This window comes from Pelodiscus sinensis, chromosome 1, assembly GCF_049634645.1.
Source record: "Pelodiscus sinensis isolate JC-2024 chromosome 1, ASM4963464v1, whole genome shotgun sequence".
NCBI lineage: Eukaryota > Metazoa > Chordata > Testudines > Trionychidae > Pelodiscus > Pelodiscus sinensis.
In genome coordinates, this window is record NC_134711.1 from 76056632 (window position 1) to 76079423 (window position 22792).

Below are 22792 nucleotides of genomic sequence, written 5' to 3' on the forward strand. Positions count from 1 at the left end.
GGATATCTAGTTGGTCGCAGTTAACCAACAGGAACAAGCTGTTTTTAGGGATTGTTTTTCCTTCCCCTCTTCTTTTGAAGGAAGCAGCACTGTCTGTAAGGCTGCTTTGTCATCTGGTCAGGATACAAGAACTGCTGCTGTTCCAGTTCAGTAGACAGATGACCATCACACCCGGGCTGCCTTATATGCAGGTTTGTAGTTAGATACTTCCAGTTGTGACCTCCATCTGCATCTGACTTCACTTGCCCAATGCTGTAGGATTTTCATCAACAAAATTGTCAAGAGATACACCTTCACATATGAATGGATTTAAGTGAGGCTGGCTTGTGAGCTCCAACCCCACTCTCTGCTCTCAAACTGACCATGGACCATAGACACAGGAATTTTGACATGCACACTAGAGGGAGTGAGCTCAGGTTTGGAATCAGAATTGCCTTCTCCTAGTGCTTAAAAAAGGCTTAGCGAGCTCTCTCTGCTCTAGTTTGAAATCAGTTTCCCTTCTCTTAGGTATTGTTGGTCCGTGGTACCTTATCCCATATTATTCAGCACAACCTCTGGAGACTAGGGGAATTCAGGAAATGCAGAGTGGTCTCTGCTTTTAGCATATGAAAGGCCCTACTAAAAAAATTCTATTGTAAGATTGTGTCGTCCGTCAAGAGAAAACACCCTATTGATATTATCTCTGTGTGCTTTACATCCAGTGTTCCCTCTAAGCTGAGCAGCAGCACAGTCTCACAGGTGATTCATCAGCCCCGCCCCCTCAGTCAGCTCCTTGCACAGAGCCCTCTGACATGGAGGGGCTGATTAATCACCTGTGAAGCTGTGTTGCTCCCAAGCTTACAGGGAACATTGTCTACATCATGAACATTCATGATCTGTGAAGGTGAGAAATGGCTTATGTTGGTTCTTCATATGTTTTTCTACTGGTGACTACTGAGATGCTCAATAGGCTGTGCAGATTAATAGTGTAAAGGCAATCTACTTTACACAAATAAGTTGAGCAGAAGTTTCTGTAACCACAGAATGAGTGCAAGTGGTGTTTACCAAGTCAGAGTCTTCTGCTGATTTCCTGAATTAATTTCTTTCATTTGGCAGAAACAAATGGGATTTGATTTTCTTGAAGTTACTTTGACCTGAGAATAACATTTGAATAGGCCTCAAGGAGGGGGAAATGGATAACAAAAGCACAAAAGCACTCTAACAGTCTGAATGCTGAACTTTACCAATATGACTTGACTTGTTGATTACCCTTCTTCCTACAATGGATCCTGAGATGACATTCAAATGAAATATGTGTTGTTGGTTTGCTCTGAAAGAGCAGCATTTGTTTCAATTAGAGGCAGAGTCTAATGAAATAGAAATTAGCTTTAGGGATTTCTAAATGTACTAATCCCTTGCTTTACTTGCTGTCAGAATTTAGCCTTAAGATTTTTTTAAACCTCCATTATTTGGAGAGAATAAAAGATTAATTCAGTGGATGTATTCAGGCAGCTGCCCCGCAATAAAACTGTCTATTCCCACTGCTAAACCAGATGATTTACTTATATTCATTGCTTTAATCTATTTTTATTCCTCTGCACTGGTGCTTGTTCTTACATAACCTCAATTCTGCAGTGCTACCCAACCACAAGATACACTTAAGTCCAACATCAGAGAGATATAGAAGAAATTTAGGGATTTGCCATGAATCCCAGACCCCACTGAAGTCAATGGGAGTTTTCTCTTTACTGGGGAGGAGTGAGAAAAGAGTTGAAGCAATTCTTTCTTCTTCTACTTGGTACTTTTGATTCTGCCATTTTCTTCTTTCCTTTCCCTGACCTCGGGCTCCTCCCAGTCCCAGGATTAGTCATAATCTCTATCATGGTCTTTTATTTCCCACTTTTTGTTCTAGAACCTTCTATAATACCATCTTCATTTCTCACACTAGTTCCATGGCCACAATCAGAATGTTTACCCGTGGTCCAGGAGAAGTAAACAAAAAAGTGAATGTAATTCCCAGGGTAAGGTGTGTTGTTGGTGATAAAATATTGTGAAAACATGGCCAACAATATTGTGGCTAGCACTGGCCTAGATTACTACTAATTTTCTTTTCATGCAGTAAGCAACTATACCGACTTTTGAAATTTCAACTTGGAATATGTTCTATAAAAAGCCAGATAACTCTTAGGAAGTTTTGTGGCACCTGGTTTTCAACTACTTTACACCTATTAGTATACTTAAGTTACCCCGGGGAGCATGAGAAGTGACAGATAACTCTAGACTTTGGATTTCATGACAGTGGCAAACACCCAGGGTTAAATCCTGATGCCCTGGAAAGCAATGGGAGTTTGCCATTAACTTCAAGGGGCCAGGGGTTCACCCTTAAAATGTATATGTATATTTTAAGGGTGAGCCCCTGTCCCCTTGCAGGTAATGGCAAAATAATTTTTTCATAATTAAAATTCCATAGAAAATAAGGCAACACTTTGTTCAATGTAAATGCTTGTCTTTTGATGTATTGATTGATTTTTATAAAAAAAAAACAATTCAGCTGTGAGGTCCATTTTCACTTCCATCCTTTTCTTTCTCACAGCCACACACTTCTTAAACCTGTATACTAAAACAAAAGAAGTGTTCTGTTTAGTATTTTTTGTTTACTGCTTCCTGGCTCTGGTTGAGGGTTCTAATCAATTGAACACAATGCTGTTGCATAGCAAAACTACACCTCTTTTTCAAGTAGGAATCAACATACAACTAACCAAAAATTCTAAGCATTAGCTCACTTCATTTTCATGTCACTCTACATGTAAGTAGCAACACGAGCTAATTTCATTACCATCACAAGAATTGACAATGGAAAAACCTTACTGTACCGAATATTGATAAGTGATAGTAAGGGTAGCAGTTCATGTTCAGAGGAATTACTGTAAGACCCCAAACAAGAACAAATCATAATCATCAGACTCATCACAGTGGTTATGGCAGTGTTTCCAAATATTCCCATTTATTAACTCCTCCTATCTTATGTGAGCCTGCAAACTGCAGTCAAATCAATGGAGATACACAGTTGTGAGACTGGAGTAGCACAGTGATGAATCAGACCCCATGTTTTTTATTTTGGATTTTATTTCTGTGAATGCTGTCACCTCATGCAAATTTAACTTTCATAACATTTTTACTAAATACAAAACATTACTGTAAACATGAGACCTGAATGTGTGAGAGAAGCCCACCTCTGTATTGCTGAGCTAAACCCAATGGCTCCTACACTTCTGTTCTGAGATGGGAAGAGATTATCTGAACTGCTATTTTACATTATGAAGTTAAAGTTTATTAAGTGACTTTATCATGGTCTACAACATGGGTAGTTAATAGGCAAACCAGGGCCAAGTCCAGAATTCCAGATAGTTTTGAAAGGACCCGGAAACCTTTTTATTTACTTACTAGCAGATTTACCCAGCATTGCTTGGGTCCTTAACTCAATTAAAAAAAATTAATAAAAGAAAAATGTATATCATTTATTTAAATGAATTTACTTTTGAAAATAGTGTTATTTTTATGAAGTTAATTTTTATTTTTGATTTCTTAAAAAGGAAAATGCTAATATTTTTCTGTTTCTTTTTTTAGTAACTTTTTTAAAATGGAAATTCCATCAAGTGTATTTTTTCTTCATCCCTATAAACTCTTATTATTTACTAAGTTTTAACAAAAAAGGGTTATAGTCAGTTTGGCTTCCAATAACATTTCCTTCTAGTTTTCCAAACATTAAACTTTAATTTAGTTGTGCCAAAACAGAGCACTACTCCAAATGTATCCATTTTCTCTCATTTCAATAAGGTTTATTGAGAAGCAATTCTATGGCAGCTTCATCCTATTTTTCTGTCTCATCTTGGTTCAGTCTCTTTCAGCATTCACTCAGTTATGTCACTTTTGAGGACAGTACATGCTTTGGTGATTCTGTCTCTTTTCTGTTTGGTTTTATGAGAAACAATCCCATTTCAGGCACATCCCATTTTCCTGGCACAAAAATCCCTTGACATGCTATAAGTTATGATAAGAAGCTATATACCAAATTTGGGGGTCCTAGCTCTTACTATTTAGACAGAGTTCTTGATCAAACATACGCTAATGAAGCGGGGGAGATTTAAATCCCCGCTTCATTAGCAATTGTGATACGTCTAATTTACATCCCTTTTCCGAAAAAGGGATGTAGTTTAGACATAGCTAATGACATCCAATCGTTACAATCTCTAGCTAGAAATGAGTGAGTGTACAGAACTATTGCAATAACATGACTAAGATAATGGATAATTCACCACCATAAGTCTTTAAATCAGGACTGGATGTCTCTCTGATATGCTCAGGTTAAACCAGAATTTATAGCTTTGATGGTGGAATTACTTGGTGAAATCCATGTTGTGTGTTATGCAGGAAATCAGAGCATTTGATTTTAATGGTTCCTTCTGGCTTGGTGAGCCATGAATGAAACACATACAAACATTTACCTAAAAATAAAACATTTTTCCAGTTAAATTATTGATAAACACCTTACTCATATTTAAGTTCAAAACTTTTTCAGGGAGACCACTATTCTAAAAGAGCAATTGATAAACCTTTTAGTAAGACAAATATGCATTCAGTTCACATCCTCTATTGTGCATCTATTCACAGAATTGAGCATTCACACTGGGTCTGTCTACACAGCAGGGATAAACCTGAAATAAGCTACGCAACTTAAGCCACATCAATTGCGTAGCTTAAGTCGAAATAGCTTATTTTGGCTTTTGGTGCTGTCTGTACAGCAGGAATTCTGAGTTGCAGCACTCTTTCTCTGACTTCCCTTAGGGTATGTCTACACTACAAAGTTAATTCAAAATAACAGCAGTTATTTCAAATTAACTTTAATAGCGTCTACACAGTCAAACCGCTATTTCGAAATAAATTCGAAATAGTGGAGCTCTTATTTCGAAATTGGTTAACCTCATTCTATGAGGAATAACACCAAATTCGAAATAGCTAATTTGAAATAAGTGATGTGTATTCAGTTATTTCGAATTAGGGGGCCTCCAGCCCTTCCCAGTTTCCCCTGGTGGCCACTCTGGGCCAAACCAGGAAAACTCCTCTCCTCTCCCCCAGCCCCAGGGCCCTTAAAGGGGTAGACTCTGGCCACTGGGCACGTGCAAGAGCCAAGCCTGTCAGCAGCCACAGACCCTCAGTCAATGGCCACACAACGGCAGCCAGTGGCAGCCAGCCATCCCCCGCCCAGTCCTCCAGCACCCAGGGGCCAGCCAGGGGCCGTAGACGGCGCGCGCCCTCATGGACTAGTGCAGAAATCATGGACCTCTTTGAGGTTTGGGGAGAGGCCCCCAATGTCCACGATCTCCACACTACGTGGAGGAATGCGGCAGTCTACAGCCGCAGAGCGGCCACCATGGCCAGGAAAGGCCACAGGCGCACCCAAGAGCAAATGCGCCTGAAGGTGAATGAGTTGCTGAAGTGTTCAACAAGGAGAAGTGCAGAGTCCTGCACTTGAAACGGAAGAATCCCAAGTATAGTTACAAGCTGGGGACCAACCAGTTAAGTAATAGTTCTGCAGAAAAGAACCTGGGGGTTACAGTGGATGAGAAGCTGGATATGAGTCAACAGTGTGCCCTTGTAGCCAAGAAGGCTAATGGCATATTAGGTTGCATTAAGAGGAGCATTGCCAGCAGATCCAGAGAAGTGATTATTCCCCTTTATTCAGCTCTGATGAGGCCACATCTGGAGTATTGTGTCCAGTTCTGGGCCCCCCACTACAAAAAGGATGTGGATGCATTGGAGAGGGTCCAAAGGAGGGCAACTAAAATGATTAGGGGGTTGGAGCATATGACTTATGAGGAGAGGCTGAGGGACTTGGGTCTGTTTAGTCTGCAGAAGCGAAGAGTGAGGGGGAATTTGATAGTAGCCTTCAACTTCCTGAAGGGAGGTTCCAAAGAGGATGGAGAGAGGCTGTTCTTGGTAGTAACAGATGGCAGAACAAGGAGCAATGGTCTCAAGTTTTGGTGGGAGAGGTCCAGGTTGCATATTAGGAAAAACTATTTCACTACGAGGGTGGTGAAGCACTGGAATGGGTTACCTAGGGAAGTAGTAGAGTCTCCATCCCTAAAGGTGTTTAAGTCTCGGCTTGACAAAGCTCTGGCCGGGTTGATTTAGTTGGAATTGGTCCTGCCTAGAGCAGGGGGCTGGACTTGATGACCTTCTGAGGTCTATTCCAGTTCTATGGTTCTATGGTTGCGGCAGGCATACGACAGGGCCACCAGGGGTGGCGCCGCAGAAGGGGCTGCCACCTGCCCCTACTTCTCCACCCTCGACCGAATCCTGGGGGGCGGAGTGGTCCATGCCAGCCTGGGGGGCAGTGAGCCGGGAGCTGAGGACCCTGACCTGGGTGCCGCAGAGGGGCCACCACCAGCTGTCCCGGCACTGGAGTTGGCAGGGTTGTCCGGGGAGGCTATACCACGTAAGTGCCGTTACTGTACCCTACCCTGGGGGTAAGCGGGGAGAGAGACCAGGGATTGTGCATGTGGGCCATTCCTCCCACGGATCACGCAGCCACCTGTGGACGTGTGAGCACGTGCCATGCCACCCTTGGGCAGGTGGCTCCAGCTGTGTGACACCCAGGGGCTGTGGCCCAATAGGCACATGTGTGTGTGAAGAGACCTGACACGCTCCCGACCCTGGGGCGGAACCCAGCACACATACCCTCTACACAGAGGCAGGGGCCATCTCCCCCCCGCCCACCTCGACTACACTATACACAGCACAGGGGCATGGGTGCAGTCTTGGGGCAGATCCCTAGTCCCGGGGAGAGCCAGACGGCACGGTCATCCGCATCTCGCAGGGAACGCTGGGCATCATCCACTGCATCCCCAAGGAGAAATTACCACTCCCCTTCTTTCTCCACAGCTGCACCAGCTGCACGTGCAGCGTGCACCACCCTGCCTGGGACATGCTCCCACATCCGAACTCTCCTCGGGTATGTCTACACTACCCTCCTAGTTCGAACTAGGAGGGTAATGTATGCATACCGCACTTGCTAATGAAGCCCGGGATTTGAATTTCCCGGGCTTCATTAGCATAAGCGGGGAGCCGCCATTTTTAAATCCCCGCTGCTTCGAACCCCGTGTAGCGCGGCTACACGGGGCTCGAACTAGGTAGTTCGGACTAGGGTGCCTATTCCGAACTACCGGTATACCTCGTTTCACGAGGAGTAACGGTAGTTCGGAATAGGACCCTAGTCCGAACTACCTAGTTCGAGCCCCGTGTAGCCGCGCTACACGGGGTTCGAAGCAGCGGGGATTTAAAAATGGCAGCTCCCCGCTTATGCTAATGAAGCCCGGGAAATTCAAATCCCGGGCTTCATTAGCAAGTGCGGTATGCATACATTACCCCGCTAGTTTGAGCTAGCGGGGTAGTGTAGACATACCCCTCTGGACCATCAGCATGCAACAGGGGTACCAGGACCAGTACCTGGGGGTCCTCTGAGCCCTGCACAGCACCATCCAGGCCTGGGCGCAGGAGGACTCGCAACTCCGCCAGGAGCAGCTTGCCCAGGACTGTGCCATGTGCTCACACCTGCAGGCCCTGCTGCAGAACATGCTTCCCCATGCCAGCCCAGCGTCTGCTGCCCCACCAGATACTGTTCCTCTTCCCACTCCTGACCCCCCTCCTACGCCTCCCTCCTCAACCTCCTCACCCTCCTCCTCAATCTTCACATCCTCCACACCCTCCTCCCCATCCCCCCAGGGATGCAAGCATAGAATCATATCAAGCATAGAACCACTGCTCCTTTCTGGGACACTTTTTTTCACCAGATGATGTCAGGTATCTTAAAGCTTATTTTGCTTTTTGTCAGCAACCATACCAAGGGCAATGTTCCAATAACTTCATCTGAATTCTCAATTCCTTTTTCTCCATTGCAACAAATAGCATAGGCCACAAGCAGAGAATTTTTGGCAGACTTATTAAGAGCTTTCACTCTGCTTTTGCTGCCTCCACATCATCTTAATAGGATTAAAGAAAATATCAGATGACTAATTGAAAGATGTAATGTGTCCTTTGAAACTATTACTTTATCAAAAAGGGAAGATTCTGAAGAAAATTTCATTGCACAAATCTGTCTCCAAGGGTATTTTCATTTTAAAATTAATTAGTTATTACACAATGAATGGAATTTATTATACTCCATGTACATCAGTGGTCTGTAGAGTAAAACCTTTATCCTACAAGTCTTATGCTGCAAGTAGCAGAGTTCACATTTGTCACTCTAATGTGAACACAAGTAGAAGTTACAAAGATATAGGGAGGCTGAAATCTGTTGAAGGGATGGACTAGCACAGTTAATAAGGTCTTCATCAAGGAACAATTTACATGGGTTTTGGAAGTTAGGGTCGGCCGTGGGAAGGGGAAGGAGAGATCTGACATCCAAATTCTTAGATTATATATTAAAAAAACAAGCTAAAGATGGCCCAGAGAGGCATAATAATACAAGAGCAGGGCGGAGCTGTGATTTCGCCTAGTACAGACTTACTTAATGTAGAAGCCACTCTTCCTTCACAAGGAAGGATGTTACCTCAGAAAAGAACATACCTTTGGCAATCTCAAAGAGTGTGTTATGGAGGTTCCTCTGAGGATGTGGGGTCATATTCATTCAGGATTGGATTATTTACATCCACAGCATAACTTGCAACAGGATTCTAACAAATTACACATATCAACAGTGGCACCTCAATGTCCACGAGTGCAGACAGGCCCATGTTGAGGCATGTAATCGATTGTTTAAAAGGTGCTATAAAAGAGGCCCATGCTCTATCCCACCCCATACAGACTCAAAAAGAGTGTCCAAGCATAAAACAGACTATTGCCTTCCCCAAGTCAGTCAGCCTGTCACACCAGTAATTTGCATATCTAGGTTTCTTGGCTCTTCATTCAGAGCCTCAGGTGCTCCCCAGTCTCCCATGTTGTCAGTTTGGTTTTCTGGAGCAGTTCTTTTTTGAGCAGTAGTGGCTCTGGCAATCTATTGGGCATACAACTGTCACTTCCTCTTCCTACAGCATGTTGCAATTCCCCTCCTCATTCCCGGTGCCCTCTTTTGTAAGTATCAAATAATTAAGTTTGTCCCCTCTTTACTCAAGTGCAGGAATGGGCTAATCAGACAGCCAGGCCAGCTCCATACCCCAGATCAGTGTTTTATGTGTGCTAAGCGCTTTCCATTTATCCCTTCCTTTACAATCACATTAATGGGTCACAGGAGTAGGTGTGAGCATAATATTGAACATTTGGCCCATGAGTGTGTGTCTAGTTATCCTAGAAGGTCACTGCTATGCCTCCACATCAGTGTGGCTGGAGGGACATTGTAAGAAAAGCAAGGGAGAAGGCCGTGAGAGTCAGTGTTTGAAGCTGGAGACATTGGGCCCACAGATTTACAGCCAGTTGCCATGGAGGTTCATAGCATGTCTTCAGTGGGAGGTGCATCTTAGTTGGCATGGCAAGAGGCCATGCTCTGGGACCAGCTGATACCTATTATACGCTCTTTGCGAATAAAAAATGCAGACACCTAAAATGACACATGGAAGAAAACAATTTGGGACTTTGTTGGTGATTGATTTCCATCAGGAAAAAGCAGTGTTCCTTCTAAGCTGCAGGGCAGCACAGCTTCACAGCCCCGCCCGCTCAGTTAGCTCTGTGCATGGAGCCCTGAACAGAGTCCCCAAAACATGCTTCCCTTTTTCTTTGCCCATGGCATCAACAACATATGAAAGACAAGGAAACTCACACTACACTAGGTGAGGGGCATTGTCTGAAAGGAATCCAGCCAGTAAGATTCTTGAAGCCTGGTGAAAGAGACCTGTGCTTTGAATTAATTTAGCTTCTTAAATTAGATAATTGCGTTTTACCTTTTATTTTCTTGTAACCAGACTTTACAGGACATTGGGCAATGTGTATGGGGAGGAGGGCTCGACTCTGGGCCCCCTGGAAGACGTGGGGCTTTGTGAACAAGGGGTAGAGCTAGGGAGTAGTCTCCCCAAGCCAGCCCTCAGTGCTGCTCAGACCAGACTATGCAGGGTTTTGGCAGTGATTTAAAGATCATGGGGTTCTGGCCACTGCTGCTGTTGGCAAAGAGCTCTGGGCCCTTTTAAATGGCCAGGTCCTTGGACAACTGCCCTTATTGTCCCACCCAGTCAGGACTATAAATTGCTGGTGTTCTCTGTGGTATAATTGAAAAGTGGCTGGCCACATCACTCATATAGCATGGCTTAGAGGAATTTACATGCGGGAGACTGTATGAACAGGAGTGGTTGATCTCACAGCAAAGTTCTGGAGAAGGCCTCCCAAATGGAGAATTTAAGAGACAATTATTCAACAATCCAGCTTTTACCCTAGGTGTGACGGGGCAGAGGCACCCCGCACTGAGAGCCCCCAGCGGACCGCTTGTCTGGCGGCGCTCGGGGGAAAGCCGGAGAGCCCTGAACGGGGCAAGCTGCGGCTCCCGCGCAAGCCGCAAACCGCTGCGCCGGCTGCTTGGCGGCGGCGGCGGCCGCACGCCGGCTGAACGTGCCGGGGAAGCCCGGTGATGTCACTGGGCTGGTGACGTCACCCAGCAGGCATAACGCCGGGCCGGAAGTCCACCCACGTCGCGCCGGGCGGGGCCCCGCCGGCGAGCCACGGCGCAGGGATTTAAACGCCCGCCGGGAGTGGGTGAAGGGGGGAAGAGTGCCGAGAGTGCTTACCACCCCCCCCCCCCCCAGGACCGGATAACGGCTGGGCCCCAAGCCACGGAGGTAGGCTCAGATGTGGTGGGCTGACTCCGGGTGGAGAGAGGAAATAGCCCAGGGCGGGCAAAGGGAGCCTGCAACTGACGCGTTGCGGCTACGGCCCCGTCAGTCGGACTGGACAGGTAACACGTCCGAGTCCTTAGGGCCCGGGGCTGGGGTCCGTGAGAGAGGGCGGGCCTGGACCCCCCTCTCTCCACCAACGAGAGTAACGTGCCTGACAGATCTTGGGCAGAGGGACAATACTGTTGACTGGGACGTTGAGAGGCGATCGAGAGTGGGACGGGACCACGAGACTGGTGGGTGAAGGGGGGCATGTTTACACTAGGTAATGTCACAATACTCCCCTTCAATAATAAGTTTCAAGATTTTGCACTACTGTTCTCAGACATGTTTGTGCTACAATTAGAAAGCTAGTCAGGATATTTCTAAGTAAATATAGGTGTTAAAGGGATTTTGATGAAAAAGCAATAAGCTTAATGCTTTCCTTACTCCTGCTACCTACAATGAAGCTGTGCAAATAACAGATTTGTTTTGTTGATGGTTATAGGATTTTTTTTAAAAGGTTCATTTTTTAAAAGTTGAAACAGTATAAGTCAAATGAGATAGGGAAACAAAGTGTTTCATTGAACCAAACCAAAACTAATTTTTGAGCAGGTTGTTTTTCAAACACTTTTTTGTATTTTTTTTTAAACAAAAACATGAACAATTGTGAGAATAGGATGCTAATTCCCTGAGAAAGAAAATTCAGAGTGGAATTTCTCAGTTAACTTCTCTAACTTTTCTAAATCCAAGAAGATTTTTATCCTCAGACTCTCTTCATAACTACACAATAAAGAAACAGAGGCAAATTATTACAGTTGATTATTTTTATAAATGCAATGCTAAGGTAAATTACAAGCTTCCTTTTTTGAGAACATATTTAAATAGCGATGAACATACCTGCACTATGAGCACATCTTTCGCAAGCTAGCTTTTATAGAATGCATACATTCACAAAAGACCAGCAGTCTCCAACCTTTTCAAGTGCAAGATCACTTTTCCAATTTAAGTCAAGACAGGATCTATCTCCAACTCAAAGACCCTTGTCCCACCTCCTTCCCTACCCCTTCTCCAAGGCCTCACCCTGCTCATTCCCTTGAGATGGGGGTACAGAGGAGGGAACACCCTGAGATCAGTGGCCCTTCTCTTCTGCCTCCCTCACCCTAAACAGCAAACAGAAGCCTGCCCCCGTCCCCCGGGAGGCAGTTCCAACGCATCAAGTTTGCAGGAAATCTCTACCTGCACAGTTGGAATTTGCAGTTCATGATAATATTTGGAAGAAGTCAAGAGCAACTTAATATTATTGATGAATGAATCTCAAAAGGTTCATAATTTGATTTAACAGCTAAATAATGAAATGGCGACTCGAAGTTTTGACTAGGAAGGTCATGTGAAAACTATCACAGGATTCAGCAATGAAGTTAAATTAATACTAACCAGAGTTTTGACCTTACATTTGACCATTGCCAGAACATGATGGTTGAAAGAATCTATGAGGGTATGTCTACACTACAAAGTTAGTTCGAACTAACGGACGTTAGTTCGAACTAACTTTAATAGGCGCTACACTAGCGCTCCGCTACTTCGAATTTGAATCGAACTAGCGGAGCGCTTAGTTCGAACTAGGTAAACCTCATTTTACGAGGATTAAGCCTAGTTCGAACTAGCTAGTTCGAATTAAGGGGTGTGTAGCCCCTTAATTCGAACTAGTGGGAGGCTAGCCCTCCCCAGGTTTCCCTGGTGGCCACTCTGGCCAACACCAGGGAAACTCTATGCCCCCCTCCCGGCCCCGGACCCCTTAAAGGGGCACGGGCTGGCTATGGTGCCCGTGCCAGGTGCAAGCCTGCCAGCACCCAGCCAGCAGACCCTGCACCTGGCACAGCACAGAGCCACCCACCCGATGTCCCCCAGCCCACCCCCTCTTCCCGGGACCAGGCCGGCGGCTCACGGGAGCTTGCCCTGGACCGCAAGAGGCGGGCACCTTCCTGGGCTAGTGCGGACATTGTGGACCTTGTCCAGGATCTCCGCACTAGGCACAGGAAAGTGGCCGTCTAGGGCAGGAGAGCTGCCAGCCTGGCCACCCAGGAGCAGGTGTGCATGAAAATCAAGGGGGTCCATTGAGACCCCCGAGCCTGAGCCCTGAGCTTACAATGGCCGTCCTGGGTCAGACCAAAGGTCCATCTAGCCCAGTAGCCTGTCTGCTGACAGCGGCCAACCCTAGGGACCCTGGAGGGGATGGACCGAAGACAGTGACCAAGCCATTTGTCTCGTGCCATCCCTCTCCAGCCTTCCACAAACTTTGGGCAGGGACACCACTCCTACCCCCTGGCTAAGACCACTCCATGGACCCAACCTCCATGACTTGATCTCACTTCCCTTTAAACTCTGTTCTAGTTGTAGCCTTCACAGCCTCCTGCAGCAAGGAGTTCCGCAGGTTAACTATTTGCTTTGGGAAGAAGAACAACTTTCTCTTACTAGTTTCAAGCCTGCTACCCATTCCTTTCCTTTGGTGTCCTCTAGTCCTTCTTTATGGGAACTCAGGAAGAACTTTTCTGAATGCACCGTCTCCACCCAACCCCTGCTTTTAGAGACCTCTATCCTGTCCCCCCTCCGTTTCCTCTTTTCTAAGCTGAACAGTCCCAGTCTCTGTAGCCTTTCTTCATCTGGGACCTGTTCCCAACCCCTGATCATGTTAGTTGCCCTCCCTTCTCCCAGCCTTTCTCTTCCCCTCTCCCACCTCCTTTTCCCAGACTCCCCCCAGTTTTGTTCAATAAAGACAGAGTCAATGTTGGAAGAAACGTTATCTTTATTTTGTACATCAATAAGAAGGGGGGCTAGGGAAGGGTAAGTGGAAGGAGGTGAGGGAGGAATGGGGTACGAGCCCCCGATGGGGAGGACTGGGCTGGCTCTGCGGGCTTCTGGGGGTGGAAGCTCTCCTGCAGCCCCCCAATTGCCCCCTCTCCCAGATGGCAGCCTGCGGCAAGTGCAGCCGGTCTGATGGCCGAGTGGTGTGATGTGCCCAGTGTGGGTACTCCGGGCACTCCAAGCCAGAACTTCTTTGCAAGCGGGGCACCCCTTAGAACTGTCTGTCCGGGGTGGGGGTCGGGACCCTTTAAGCGCAGCCCTCGGCTAGCCTGAGACAGCATCTCCATGCTCTAAGTCCTCCTCTTATGCCCTGCCGGCACTGCTTCCGGCCATCCTTAAGCCCTGTTCAGAGTCCACTCAATGTGGACTTGCTAGTTCAAATTAGCAAAACGCTAATTCGAACTAGTTTTTAGTTCTAGACGCGTTAGTTCGAATTAGCTTAGTTCGAATTAACTAATTCGAACTAAGTTAGTTCGAACTAGCACTGTAGTGTAGACGTACCCTGAGGTTAAATACCTAGTTTATTTATGCCTCTCTGTCCTCCTCACACTGTTCACATATAAGCTAAACAAAAAAGTGGTCATAATACCAGTGAAGAGGTAAATGAAAAACATTGGGAGAATTTCTCTCATGCATGTTTTTTGTTGGATATAGTGGGTTTATTTATATATTTATTTATTATTATGCCATCAACGCCTTCAGGAGACACAAATCACATACTCAAGGGAACTTTGCTTGTCTTAGCTTCTTGTTCTATGAATTGCAGTAGAGCTTAGCAGAGACAGAATACTAAAAATCCAGCAAGCTCTTAACAGAGAACGTCCACTAATGGAGGTCTCCATTTAGAGGAATGCATTGTCTGGCCAAGGACAGTCTGTAATGAAAATTATGTTGATCAGCCTCTTTCAATCACACTGCTAAATTTCATCTCAGATGCCAAGAGGCATTTGCATCATCTCACCCTATTTTTAATCTCTCCCTATTTTGTCTATGACTGACTAATGCAGAGCAACCCTCACTTCTCTAACTGATGTGTATCCCTTGAGAAGTTATGTGATATCCTTTGGTTAGCTTTAGTGTGTAATTTTACAGACATCTGGTCCAACTACTGCTTCAGCTAAAAGCTCTGGGCCTGATCCTGTAAAGCGCTAAGTACCCTCCTTCTCTCCAAGTTAAATCTATGTCCAGCATTCTGCATGATCAGGCCATATAGATTGATGCACACTAAAGTCAATAGAAGTTGTTTTTTTCCCCCATCGATCTCAGTAGAAGTTGAATACTTCTCCCAAATATTATCGTGAACTGCATATGCCAACTATGCAGGAAGAGATTTCCTACAAATGTGATGCACATCTGACTAGGGTCTCAGTTCAACAAACCATTTAAGGATACTTTTTTTAAAAAAAAAATCATGTTCTTTGCAAAATCAGGGTTTAGGTTAAGGAGGTTCCATTTTGAGTTAACTGGCATGATCAATGCCTGTGGATCAGAGGATGCCCTATGAGAGTTTCAGCAAAGATTGGATGAAATGTCAACACAACTGCATTTATATTAAGAAGAAAGCTATATTTTTCAGACTTTATATTGAATTAATACTCCTCTTTAGTCCACTAGCTGTATTTTAATAGAAGACTCAAATCTATTTGAGTCTGTGTCTTCACTGCATCTGGGAGCATGTGAAACTAGGACACTAAAAATAACAATGCAGCTAGGGGTAGCACAAAGGTAGCTCTGGGAAACCTGGCTGGCTGAGCACAAACCACTTTGGTCCTCCCTGGTGCATGGTCAGGCAACTAGTCAAAGCTGCTGGTATGTTAACTCAGCTCTAACTAGCTAATTAAAAATAGCAGTGCAGCTGTGGGTGTCACACAGGTCTTCCCACTCTGGAAAGCTGCCCCCCAGATGCAGCATTGATGTACCCTTAATGAAGAACTTCTAGGAGTCATTTATGAATGTGTGTAGTTGTGAAGCCTTTTCCAAGTATCAGAGGGGTAGCCGTGTTAGTCTGAATCTGCAAAAGCGACGAGGAGTCCTGTGGCACCTTATAGACAAACTGAAGTGTAGGAGCATAAGCTTTCGTGGGCAAAGACCCACTTCGTCAGATGCATCTGACGAAGTGGGTCTTTGCCCACGAAAGCTTATGCTCCTACACTTCAGTTTGTCTATAAGGTGCCACAGGACTCCTCGTCGCCTTTTCCAAGTGGAGCTCTTAAGTGATGTCACAAGTTAAAAAGCCAACTGTTATCATAGCTACTTCCTAAGAATATGGAGAAACTATGAGCATCAGTATGGAGAAACTGCCATTATAGTCTTTTAAAATAATGACCCTTTGAGTTGTATATGATTTTTGTGCAAGGTGTTATGCTTTGGGGTTCTTCCTTGTAAAACCCTATTATTTCTGCATTTGCCTTTTGGTCAATATATATGTAAAGATAACTAGCCCTTATCCCTCCTCTCCACTATATACATTTGAAATCTTTCCAAATAGCTGTGAGTCAGTCAAAGAACACACACATAAGCAATGCATCTCTCCCAGTGCAGACACTGGGGAACAGAAGAGAAATATCTTTCAAGTTTAGCCTCAGGGGCTGTCATCTGTTTAAGGCTACCTAGTACAGAAAAGTCCTGAGTAAGGTAGGCAAAATACACTGGCTTTAATCTCCAAGACTTTTAAGATATATAAAAAGATTGTCTTTTATAAGCTTTCTAATACTATCTATCTATTATAATAAGATTCCCAAACTTGTTTTCTCTGAGATGACATGAAAGTGTTTTAGAGTTACTTACAAGTTACTTGAACATTCCTTCACTAGGACTGACTATGCCAAATTGAACTGTATGTTCATTTTTTTCACTGCTCACAGCTTTTCAAGTCTTCCAGAAGTAGCCACAAAGGAAATCTAATTTATTTTCCTTGAGTAAAAAGGAAGGGCCAAAATCAATAAAATTGCTTTCCGGTGTCTTTGTCATAAGCACTGAATAAGAATAGGAGAAGATCTGAATGTCTATATTGGCATCACTTCAATAAGCACTGGGGATCAAATTAATTCTCAGAGTGCTTGCACCTGGATAATTCCATATTTTCGCTTTCAGGAATGGATATTGGAGACTGCTACATCTCAATCCTGACCAAAGGAAGAAAGGAGAACAGCAAAATACAGACCCTGGAATTCAGAAAGGCAGACTTTGACTCCCTCAGACTGAACTGATGGGCAGGATCCCCTGGGACACTAACATGAAGGGGAAAAGAATCCAGGAGAGCTGGCTTTATTTTAAAGAAGACTTATTGAAGGCACAGGAACAAACCATCCCTACGAGCAGTAAGAAAAAGCAAATATGGGAGGCAGCCAGCTCGGCTTAACAGTGAAATCCTTGCTGAGCTTAAACACAAAAAGGAAGTTTAACAAGAAGTGGAATCTTGGACAGATAATTAGGAAGGAGTATAAATATATTGCTTGTACATGCAGGAGTGTAATCAGGAAGGCCAAAGTGCAATTGGAATTGCAGCTAGCAAGGGATGTGAAAGGTAATGAGAGAGGTATCTACAGGCACATTAGCAATAAGAGGGTGGTAAGGGAAAGTATGGGACCCTTACTGAATGAGGAAGGTAAACTAGTGGCAGATTAGCAATTAGCCAGTTTTTAAACCTTTCATGTGCCATGTTAATTTCATATTTTTTAGTTCTTTTTAATCAAATATCATGAGGTACGAAATCACGTGTCTTATATGTGTGTAAGTATATTACATAAACATTATTATTTTTATCACCAAACTTATCATCTCAAAGAAATAAATACCGATAGTGTCCTCAGAGGGCTGGAGGCCATTTGCTTCCCTTGGAGAGGTTCCTGGTTCCTGATCTTAGGCCAGAAACCTTCTGGCCTCCACTTACATCTGGACCTCAGCTCTTAACGGAGTTTAAAACTAGGTCCCATATGAAGCCATGCTGGCAAGATCCTCCATTCAGAAAGTTTAAACAAAACTGCTGATCTACTTAAAATAATGTTAGTGTTGATGGAACAAAATAAACAATATGGTATAAATGGAAATTAAACACCTCAAACATTTCTCCTGAGAAGACAGAGGACACTCTCCTGTCTGATTTCCTCCTGCAGATTTAAAAAGCAGCACAGATACCTTCCCATTTTCCCCTAGAGCCAGAAGGCTACCAAAATTCTGAGCTGCTATAGACATATTGATTTCCATATTGATGGCTTTGGCCTCCTGTGCAAAGATGGACTAAGGTTTCATGAGCTATGGACCTGAACAAGTGGGAAGAAACCTACCCATGTCTTTCACCCATGGCCCTGCCAAATTCCACTCCCTCACTGTGGTCCCAAGTCTGGAGAACCTCAGGTCTCCTCCATCATGACCACAGGGCTGCAGCAAGGAGTGAGAGCTCCCACAGCTCTGAGGCTCCAGCAGGGAGCCAGAGCACTTCCAGTCTTGGGACTGAAGCAGGGGCCCAGAGTCTGGGGGATTACCTCACCCCACCGTATCTGTCGGGTGCTGCTGCAGGGGAGAAGAGTGGGTTTGGGATGTGGAACTTGCCCTGCCTACCTGCCCAGCACTGATGCTAAGGCACCTACACACAGGCCCTATGAGCACATTAGCTAATCTGACACTGCGGCTGTGAATCCCCAAAGCAGCTGTATGTTTGGGAGCAAGTCCTAGTGACCATTCCATACAGGCAGATATGCTAGGAGAACATGAGAAGAAGACTGTAAGGGGAGCTTTTCTGAGATTTTTCTTTGAAGAGGAGCAAGAATATTCAGTTTTCTTTCTCCAGGCCCATTCTGCAAGGTGTGTGTGAGAAAGTATACAGGAGTTATATATCGAGAATTACAGTGTTATTTCCATACCTCAATTGTAATAAGATTTTTTATTCTGGATGGTTATATCAAGAACACTTTTATACAGTGGGTCTACCAGTGCCTTTTATGTACAGGAGTTGCCATTTAAAGTGAAATGCTGAAGACTTGAAAATACAAAAGGATGGGTCAAATATTTCCTGCCAAAGAGATTTTTTGATCATAGCAAGGATTACCATGTAATTGATTTTATATAAACAAAACACTTGAAAGATCCTGCTGCTAAATTATTTTCCAGTATGTATAATCATTATAATTTATGAGCACTTGTGAGGACTTTGAGCTTTTTCCTTATAATTCAACACCCACCATTTTCACCTCTTGCCCACCTTCAGTTGACTCTGGCCTTTATTTTCAGTTCAAGTAGCCAAGGGCCATAACCATCCATTATAGCTTCAAAAGCTGGGTATTAATCACAGACAGACTATGTTGTAAGAGAAGGAAGATGCTGAATTTCTCCTTTGAGAACCCCTGTCCCATGAGAAATATGCAAGAATGTGGAAGAATATGTGCCTGGCTTATCTTTAGGACCTCTTTCTATAGACATTCTGGGAATTTGTGCACTGTGACATACATTTCTACTTCCTTAAAAAATATAGTTACCTTTACTTGTTGTTCCATGCTTAATTTATACATCTATTCTAATCTGTCTAGTCTTTAAAAAACCCTATAAACCCATGTTGAGAAACCAACTGTAAAAGGGAGCATATGGAAACAACTCTTGACAACATTAAGGGGGAAAACAGTCATAGGAAAACATACTATGTAATCATACACCCAATGCAAATATTTTCTTTCCCATCCAGTTACTGCAGTGCTGTAAGGTCTTTTGTATTTTTTAGGTTGAATTTGATTCTTATTTGAAGTGCAATTACTTTTATGCATTTAGATTAAATTGTTTTGGTAAAAGTGCATGGTTGATGAAGGGTATTGTTTTAGGGAAATATTGCTTTGCAAACATCCTTGAGGTAAAATACTGCCTATAGTTAGACTAGAACTGCAGAGAAGGAAGCCTAGCCAGCCAACAACATAAATATCCACACATCTACATACTGTATTTTAGACAAGAACTTGAATACAAACGAAGAATATTGTTTGCAAAACAGAATATGCCTGAACTCTTTGGGCTCACTGGGTTGCCAAAGGCATTGGAAACTACAGTTATTTAAATTCATAGACTAAAGCCATGTTATCCAATAACATTAATACAGTCTGCTTGTTACTATCTGTGTACACTCTCTCACTTGCTAATCTCATTTGTAGAGAGGCTCATCGTAGGTAGATGTTCACCTTAGTGGATTTATATTTCTCACAGATATATACAATATAAAAACTAAACATGATTTAAAATATGGATGAGTAATTTGTTGATCATTGATCACTGTTATGGTGGTTATGGGGAAATTCCTTCTTTTTAAAACTCAATAGTGAAGTAGTCTGAGGAAATTAGCATTTCCACTAATGCCAAAAAATTTTTTCCTGATTTTCTACTCTGCACATTTTTCATTTGAGAATCTCCTCTACTGCAATATGCAATAAATGTTCTATTCAATACTCTTACTATTGGATTTCTGTGGAGGAAACATGCTATTTCCAGTACTTTTTAAAGGGTGTAATAGTTAAAGGATATACTGCTGGAAAAAGTATAGTAGCTGACTGTTCCCTGGCAGGGGGAAAATGAGTGGAGTAGTGAAAGAGAGAGAAAATGGAACTCATGTTGATATAGAAAAGGAACACAGAATACATCACTCTCCACACACTTTTAGTTTTATATGCATCTGTGCTTCTCTCATGCAACTTTAGAGGGTATGTTGTAGTTATTCATGAATGCTGTAGGGTCCAGAGTCATGGAGTAGTCTTATCTTTCTTAGGCCTTTTCCTTATTTTTGAAGAATAGAAAAGGTATAATTCACAGGCAAACACTCATGAACTTAGTGACACAAATAGATGAAATTCATCTATTTGTGTCACTAAGTTCATGAGTGTTTGCCTGTGAATTATACCTTTTCTATTCTTCAAAAATACACACACACACACACACACACACACACACACACACACACACACACACACACACACAATTAAAGTAGAAGATAAAATGATGAAAATCAACATGAGAAGCCAGAACTGATCATTAAAGCACATAGGACCTCGTACTGCTTAACTTAAATCAGTTGGAGTTTTGTCACTGGGCTCTGTGATACTTAAATAAAGGGGCTGACAGTACATTATATTACTAGAGATTTCTATAGCTGCAGCTTCATCTGAGCAATTAGCTAGGAACCAGATCTTGCACATCTTGCTCAATGAGCAGTCACATTGTTTTAAGATGTGATTATACCATTTATAAGAGTGTGAAGATTTGAATATATTAGTTATCATGTTAATCTCTTCACATTATCTTGCTGGAGAAAAGTAGTTAACCCTTGCCAGAATTAAAGTTCTCAGTAAAATGTGTCTAGGTGTGATCCCTGTTATCATTATAATCTTTTGATTATCTTTAGTGACCCCCTTGTTCAGGAATTATCCTTCCTGGCTAGCTCTTGGAAATCTGGACTCTTCTTGGACCCAGTAAGATGAGTTTGGAGAATGGGAAGGAGACTTCCTGTGTCAAATGAATTCTGAGCTAAACAGATCTGACTGCTTTCCAGTGCCTTTCCTCCTCTCATGAAGCCTAGATATCAGTATACAAACCAGAATGTGGCCCAATCATTGGCCCACTAATTGTGCCTCCATAAGCTGGTAATTAAATCCTGGAACCTTAGGTCATTAGCTGATCTGGCAAAGCCTTTTCATCAGGATGCCACTGAAGTAGGGTAAGGAAAAACTTCAGAATCCCTTTCCCAAAAGATATGTCCACCCAGTCATGTCCCAATAAAGGAACAGATTTTCCAACCTAAATAGATGTATAGACTAGACCGCCCTGATAGAGCATCCTCGGGACCTGACTGGTCCTGGATGAGAGATTTTGCTGGACTAGGGAAGGTCACATCTGACCCCCCTGCTATCAGCCCCACCCTCTGCCTTGCCACCCCACCAGGCTTCCCAGATCCTCCAGTAGCCCAGCAGGGTCACTTCCTGACCCCCTTCTTCTTCCCACCCCATCCAACTGGGCCACATGTCTCCTGCCTGGCTCCTCTCCCCCACAGACCAGCTGAGTTGTTTTCTGGAATCCCCGATAGCCCCAGACAGCCCATCTGGGCCACATGCCAGGATCTTGGACCCCCCCCCCCCCCCCCCCCACTCCCCGCAGCATGTAAGGACTCTCTCCCTGATCCTGGAATATCTGGACCAGAGAGTCCCAGTAGAAGTGCAACCTATAGCTTCACTGAATTCAATGCCATTTTATATCACTTGAGGCTCAATGTTCATACAAAGCAAACTTGTGCTGTTTGTGACAACCTACTGACTAAAGACATAAGAAAGTTGACAATCTCACAACCTGAGATCAGAGTGCAAAATCAATTTTTTAAACCCATAATTCCGGAATAAAAAGAAAACACCAAGCAAACCCAAAAATCCACACTGATAGGTGTACTGGGAAAAACAGAGAGACCTGTTCTGTGCATTTACTGTTAGAATGTATAAGGACTTCAGAAAACTTCTGCATAAATGCTGGATAAATACCATGCAGACAGACAAGCCAATGCCACCCAGTCCTACTGGTCCATAATCAGCTACTCTACCAAGAGAGCAAAAATGTAATCTCTTCCTGATTTCAAGTCAGATCATACTGATCTACCTATCTATGCTCAGTAATCACCACTTTTATATCATCACATTTTATATCCTAGAACTATGCATTGTTTTGTGTACTGTTTTCAAGCTGTAGAGCTGCAGGGTTACACAAGATTTATTCAATTTGGAAACTTTCCACTTGGAGCTACAGTTCAATTTTATTTTAAAATTATTTGACTTCATTTGCTGATTTTTAAATAAATCCCAATCAAAAATGTGTTATAGTCACAACATTAGAACAGATATAGCATCCAGAGGAGTCAGGTTATAAACAAGGAAACATCACTTGACTACACATGCTCCCTGGATTAATTATCATTCAGAAAATTTACAAAGCAGTTTTGAATGAGGGATTGCTAAGAGCAAAGTGTATTCTCTACTTTTGTTGCACATGTTGTCTCTCTTTACTAAGGTAAATGAAAGATTTATTTAACATTAAGTAATAATAAATGGAAAAGGTGAGTTTATGCTTAGGTGACTAATGCAAAC

General features: G+C 43.6%; 1 long non-coding RNA gene across 1 annotated transcript in view; it reads left to right on the forward strand.

Annotated features, from left to right (window-relative positions):
* The window catches only part of LOC142829994 (uncharacterized), a 173932-nt gene extending 153535 nt beyond the window's left edge, over positions 1-20397 (forward strand). Inside the window, exon 4 of the long non-coding RNA XR_012904995.1 lies at positions 16788-20397. This is a non-coding gene — a long non-coding RNA (uncharacterized LOC142829994). The remainder of the gene's footprint in view (positions 1-16787) is intronic.
* Positions 20398-22792: the final 2395 nt, after the last annotated feature.